This window comes from Grampus griseus (assembly GCF_964374135.1).
Source record: "Grampus griseus genome assembly, chromosome: 3".
NCBI lineage: Eukaryota > Metazoa > Chordata > Mammalia > Artiodactyla > Delphinidae > Grampus > Grampus griseus.
Genome location: NC_139019.1, coordinates 15,947,752 through 15,954,242, shown reverse-complemented (window position 1 = coordinate 15,954,242; position 6,491 = coordinate 15,947,752). Strand labels below are relative to the sequence as shown.

The 6,491-nt window shown below is 37.3% G+C and overlaps 1 pseudogene across 1 annotated transcript; it reads right to left on the bottom strand.

Annotated features, from left to right (window-relative positions):
- Positions 1-5,289: 5,289 nt before the first annotated feature.
- Positions 5,290-6,101, bottom strand: LOC309820960 (poly(A) polymerase alpha-like; annotated as a pseudogene). The gene has a single exon. The product of its transcript is annotated as a poly(A) polymerase alpha-like (transcript).
- Between the last annotated feature and the right edge of the window lie 390 nt (positions 6,102-6,491).

The following is a 6,491-nucleotide window of genomic DNA, read 5'->3' as shown; positions in this document are numbered from 1 at the left end:
TCTTAGCAAGGGAAGAAAAAGGATTAACTTGACTAAAACCCAGTTAAAATGCAAATGAAATGAATTTCTGGGCAATAAAGCATGCATTAAGCTGGGACTTTAATGAATATAATAGTAAAAAGTCCCTGGAATATTTATGCACCTCTATCTATTTCATCTCTATGCTCTTTTAGATGTAAGTCTCCTGATTACTTTAGAGGCTTTGCATTTCTGCTTGCCACAAACATGATTAACAGCTGTATTGCTCCATTTTCTCCAGAGAGGGCTTAGAACCTACTTCATTTCACTCTCTTGAAATCCAACCATGAAGCTAAAAAGAATCTTATCTGACTTCTAAGATTTATGCTCATTTCAAAGAGATTACTTAAATTCAATGATAGAAGCGGCATATAATATAAAATGGCTAAGTATAGTTACGAGGCTTTGGTGCCTATTTTGAAAGGAATTTTTATTTAAAATGAAAGAAAATGTAATATTTGTGTTATATCTGTGTGTTAATTATTAGAATAGAGGTAATGAATATTTCTGTATTTGTAGAAACAGAGACACTAATTCCTCTTATCAGCCTGAAGGTAAAGGGTAGACATTTGTAGTCTGGGGAGGAGAGGCTTTGATCTTAGTAATGGATTTTGCTGAGCCAGGTTTTTCTTTTGTAGAGACAAGTCAGAGTTTAAGCAAATGCAACTAGGTCATTTCTTTTACCTTGTTAGACCTCTTCACATTTGGCTCAAAGGCGTTTTTAAAATTCAGAGGATTTGAATATATTATCCTATAAAATAATTCTGTAATCTATTATTGTAATAGATCATAAAAGAGTATGGTCATTATGGAGTAAGTACTATTCTAGAATCATAAAATGTTAATAAGTGTTCAAGGTCAAGAAAATATAGGATAGGTTGAGAGTTAAATCTACAGAAGCTGGTACATTGTAAGTTGAAGTAGCTGCAAAAGATTCATAAAGTCTATTCTGTGCCAAGAGCAGTATCCCTGAAACTAATTTAAACGATTAGTTTTACTCTGTTCATGTTCATCCTTTAGAAAGCATATGGTATAGCCTCAGTGATTATAGAAATAAAGAAGGACCATTTGCTAGTTATGGCAATGCTGTGACTACGAGATGTAAGGTCAAATAGAACAAAAGAAGACTAGTCTTATAACTAAGAGGCATAGAAATGTATCATTTAATGTGCATAATCCACTTTATATGCAGTATATTTTTGATGTTAAAAAGAAGGTATTTCTACTTGGCCATGAAAAAGAATGAAATAATGCCATTTGCAGAAACATGGGTGCAACTAGAGGTTATCATACTAAGTGAAGTAAGTCAGAAAGAGAAAAACAAATACTGTATGATATCACTTATATGTGGAATAAAGTATGACACAAATGACCTATCTCCAGAATGGAAACAGACTCACAGACGTAGAGAACAGACTTGTGGTTGCTAAGGGGGAGGGGTGGAGAGGTAGGGGGAGGGATGGAGTGGGAGTTTGGGGTTAGCAGATGCAAACTATTACATATGGAGTAGATAAACAAGGTCCTACTGTATAGGATAGGGAACAATATTCAATATCCTGAGATAAACCATAATGGAAAATAATTTAAAAAAATGTATACATATAACTGAATCACTTTGCTGTACAGCAGAAATTAACACAACATTGTGAATCAACTATACTTCAATTTAAAAAAAAGTTTAAAAAAGAAGGTCTTTTGGCCTCAGCTATACATTTCCATTATCTACTAGAGAGAAAAAAAATCACTGAATTGGGTGGTGCAAATGAATTACTGAGTGGGTGGCCCCATCTACTCATCCAATTTGATAGACTATCTCCAGATTCTCTTTCTGAAGCCAGAATATTAACTTTGCCAATTGCTTCATGACTGAAAGATCCTCTATCAAGTATATGCGCTGTCCTCTAGGAAATGCAAAGTGCTGTGCTGCCTGGTGACTCAGAAAGCACTTTAAATGGCTGAGGAATTGTAACTCTTTTACTGTCCTATTTAAATCATCCTATCTACAGTTAAAATTGAGCTGTTATTCTATCATAAAATATGTTAACTATATACTCATTTAGATTCATGTAGTCGTGGAGTTCTTAATCTTAGTTTCTCTGGAACAATTAATTCTATTCCAGTCATGCTCTGGGTACTGCTCTTCCCTGCCATTTCTATCTGGTTCCACCTCTGCGTTCTATTTGAATTCTCCCCTATTATTAAAGAGAACAGTCTCAAGATGAATATGCATTCACTGTGCTTATCTGAGGCAGCAGTGCTTTGTCTCTGTGAAATGTTTCTTTTTCTAATTTGTAATGTAGTATTTATTCTTTAAGGTAATCCACTATTTCAGTCATTAATAGTGGTGGTTGACAGTCTACATTCTTGGCGAACTGTGTGTAGATAGATTATTGGCTTGGAGATGAAAAAATTAAGTCACTTGACTAAACACAACTGCCATTGTTTGACTGCCCAACCACTTTACTTCTCATATCCCTACAGGCATAATGTCACAATCTATTTATTAGAGATCTTCATTTAATAGGACATTTTTCTCGTAAACACTCCATCAAGGTGTCAATGCCATTGCCCCATCCCCCCGCTTCTGTGACAAATTCAAGGATGAGCACATAATTAGGCAGGTTGATAAAACTCTTCCCAGTAGCTGCCTTACTGTAAAGGGAAGGGATAATTTTCTCTTTGTTTTGATGGAATTTATTTGTATAATCCAATATCAGAATAAGAGGATAACACAAAACATATATTTTTTTTCATATACTTTAACAATGGATCAGTCTACTTGACGTACTAATTTAATAAGTTTTAAGAAGGAGTGCATGTTATAATAATTTTATGATAAAAATTGATGCACACAGTTTGAATCAAAATATAGCTCAAGGAGAGTGTAGGAATACATGCTATTCAATTAGAAAGTTTTCTCATAAATAGATGAAGCATTACTTAAAATTAAGATGTGGATAATTCTTTCAATGAATGAAAATTGGGTAATACTTGTAACAATTTGATAAAGGTTAGAAAGGAGAAGAACACTGTTTTACCAATAATTTTTTCTTTGTAGCACACTATTATCCAGGTATTTGAGATTTTGAATGAACACTAGATATATTTAAGTCAATTGTTTAGGACTTGATTATATTGGCTAAATATATATATTAACAGGAACAGATTCAAAATATTGTAATAGATTGAAAATCATCCTGGTCATTTGTAAAAATTTCTAACCAATCCAATTCCTCTATAACCAGTGGAAGTAAGTTAAATTTCACTTAGACATCTTATTGCAAATATCTGATATAACTTATCAGGCTATGGTAATATATGGGGTGTAAAAACCTAAGAAATGGGCTTCCCTGGTGGCACAGTGGTTGAGAGTCTGCCTGCAGATACAGGGGACACGGGTTCGTGCCCCGGATCCCACATGCCGCGGAGCGGCTGGGCCCGTGAGCCATGGCCTCTGAGCCTGCGCGTCCGGAGCCTGTGCTCTGCAATGGGAGAGGCCACAACAGAGGCCACAACATTGAGAGGCCCGCGTAGCACACACACACACACAAAAAACAAAAAAAACCCTAAGAAATGTATTTCATCCAAGATCCCTTTTGCAGCAATGGTGTGTAATGATCATGGAATCAATTTACCATTAAAAACAGGAAGTTTTCATGTCAGCCTAATCAGGAAGAATTTTTCTGAGTTCCCGAGGTGTTTATAGTCCTCTTGTGTACCTCCACTCTGGTTTCCTCCATCTTGTACTTTCTCCCTAAAGCCATCAGTGGATGACAACCCATTCAGACTCATCTGCACACACCTGTCTAAAATGTTTTTCCTTTTTTGTTAATTGAAGTATAGTTTATTTACAATGTTTGAGGTGTACAGCTAAGTGATTCAGTTAAACACACACATATTTCTTTTTTCATAGTCTTTTCCACTGTAGGTTATTGCAAGATATTGAATATAGTTCCCTGTGTTATACAGTAGGTCCTTGTGATGCCTGTAGTGGGGCCCTTTCCCATAGTCCTCATTAGGCCAGTGTCTAACAGTATCAAAAATCATAGGGGTTCCAGCCATCTTCACTGATGTATTTTACCTTTTCTTTTTTGCAACTACCTTCTCTTCTCTTAAATAGCAGCCCTCTCCACAGAAAAAGACCGTATCCCATTTTCAGGCATCTCAAGCATTAATATTTCTAGCTGGAACCTACCCTGATCTACATTACAATAGGAAATGGAATCTTTTTTCCTTGAAACCACAGTATGGGGTGGGTGACCATCCCTGACAGGTGTTCATCTTCCTCCCATTGTGCCTGGGCTGTGTGCATGGTCATTCAACTGGAGAGACAACGGGGTGTGGATTGTGTGGAAAGCCACTCATGTTAGCCTGGGTGATGCAAAGAAGTTCTTAGTCCTCCTCAGTCAGTGACCTTGGAGGGCACTGACGTATAAAACTGCACCAAACTGGGCAAAAAGTTATGCTATTTCTTTCTTTCTTTCTTTTTTTTTTTTGAGGTACGTGGGCCTCTCACTGTTGTGGCCTCTCCCGATGCAGAGCACAGGCTCCAGACGCACAGGTTCACTGGCCATGGCTCACGGGCCCAGCTGTTCCGCGGCATGTGGGATCCGGATCACAAACCTGTGTCCCCTGCATTGGCAGGCAGACTCAACCACTGCATCACCAGGGAAGCCCAAAGTTACGCTATTCCTATGCCCATGCTACCACTCTTGAGAAAGAAAATAGGACTGAGGAAAAGTATTTGAGAAGCTTCTAATGTATAATATGAGAAAAAGTGAGTTTTAGAACAGTGGATGATTAAGAAACCTAACACTCTTAATACTTTGAAGGAGAGAGAGGAAACAGAACCAAAAATGATTGGAATCACATGATAATTGTCAAATGAAATGTATTTGTTCAAAAATGTTTATTGTAATATATGATAATAATGCTCAGAGGAGAGAGTCCAGGTGTTTCAGTCCCACTTACCTTAGTTGCTCTCTTGACTCCTGTTACTTCTTATTCTTCTCAGCTACACTATTTTCTTTCTTTTCTTCCTTCCTTCTCTGCCTCCCATGGACTCAGCCAACAGCCTCATTAGTGCTTTCTCTCAATGACATGTTCCTCCTTCTAATGTCACTATGTTACTGCTCTTTGTATTAATACATCACCTAAATCATTAATGGTGGCAGTCTACACTCTACATTCTAGATGGAACGTATGTGGGTTATGGGTTAGCAGGCTGACAAGATAGGTCACTTGATTTCTTTTTTTTTAATCAATTTTATTTTAACATAACCTAAACACATACCATTTAGAAAATACGAAGAAAAATTTACATACAAGTGTTGATGCTATTGCATTTGGATAAAGCTGGCAAGTTCATGCTACTAGCATAGCTCAGAAAACACCACAGAGGAAAATTAATATATTGGAATAGATGCTGTGGTGTTTGGCCCACAGCTTGATAGCTTGCAGGATTAACCTGAAGCTGTCAATGTTTGGTACTCGATGTAAAATTTCATTGGTTACCCTGCATCTTATATGTAAATTTTTAAGCAGACTATCATCTCTAAAGTCCAGGTCTTCTGGAATAGTCTGCAAGTGCTAATCTTGCAAACAAAATAGCAATCTCTATCCCAGAACACAGTTTGATAACTGGTACAAATGCCTCTGTAACAGCTCTTAAATTGATTTCTTCCTGTAATTTCAATTCATCATAGAATGAGGCGAAAAAGTCACTTCAATCACCATGTCTTGGAGCAACACACAACACAACAAGATCGGCACCTTTTTTATGTACTCCTAATTTATAAGTTCCAAATGTAAAAATTTTTCCTCCAACATTTTCAATTACACATTGTGGAAGATTCTTGCTTTCACTGATTTCTTGTATCCACTCTTTTACCAGTTTATTTAATTTTCCCAAAATTTAAATTCTGTGCTGCAATTCCTCTTCCTCTTCAAAAACCCCAAAGGGCTTCAGTCTCAATTAGTTTCTGTGTAAGTAGGTAGTCAGTCTCCTTGGGGGCTGCTAAGCTGATGGGAGAGGTAATGTCCTAGTGCTTCTGTGGCTGCTGTGTTTGTTGTGATCCCTGCATTGAAACTGGCCTGGAAACTCTACCACCCCCAACCCTGCCACCACCCTGGACATGATCCACTGAGGCAGGAGGGAGGCAAGGGCCTGCCTCAGCACTGGGTCCAACACCAATTCTTGACTAAACATGACGATGAGCCATGAGAGCTTATACTTAGAAAGGTATTACAGCAAGGAATCTTAGTATTTAGAGGGAATAAAAGAGTAAAAGTGATAATCATATACCTCACAGGAATTTACATTTAATTAGGAAAACCTTACATCAAATAATATTCAAATTCTAACCGATGTTTGTGTTTGACGTACAATGAACAATAAAGAAGGTTCCCACTCTACCCTCATTATAAACACATTGGAGGCAGATTTTTCTCATGGTTCTGACAGAGCTGGAGAC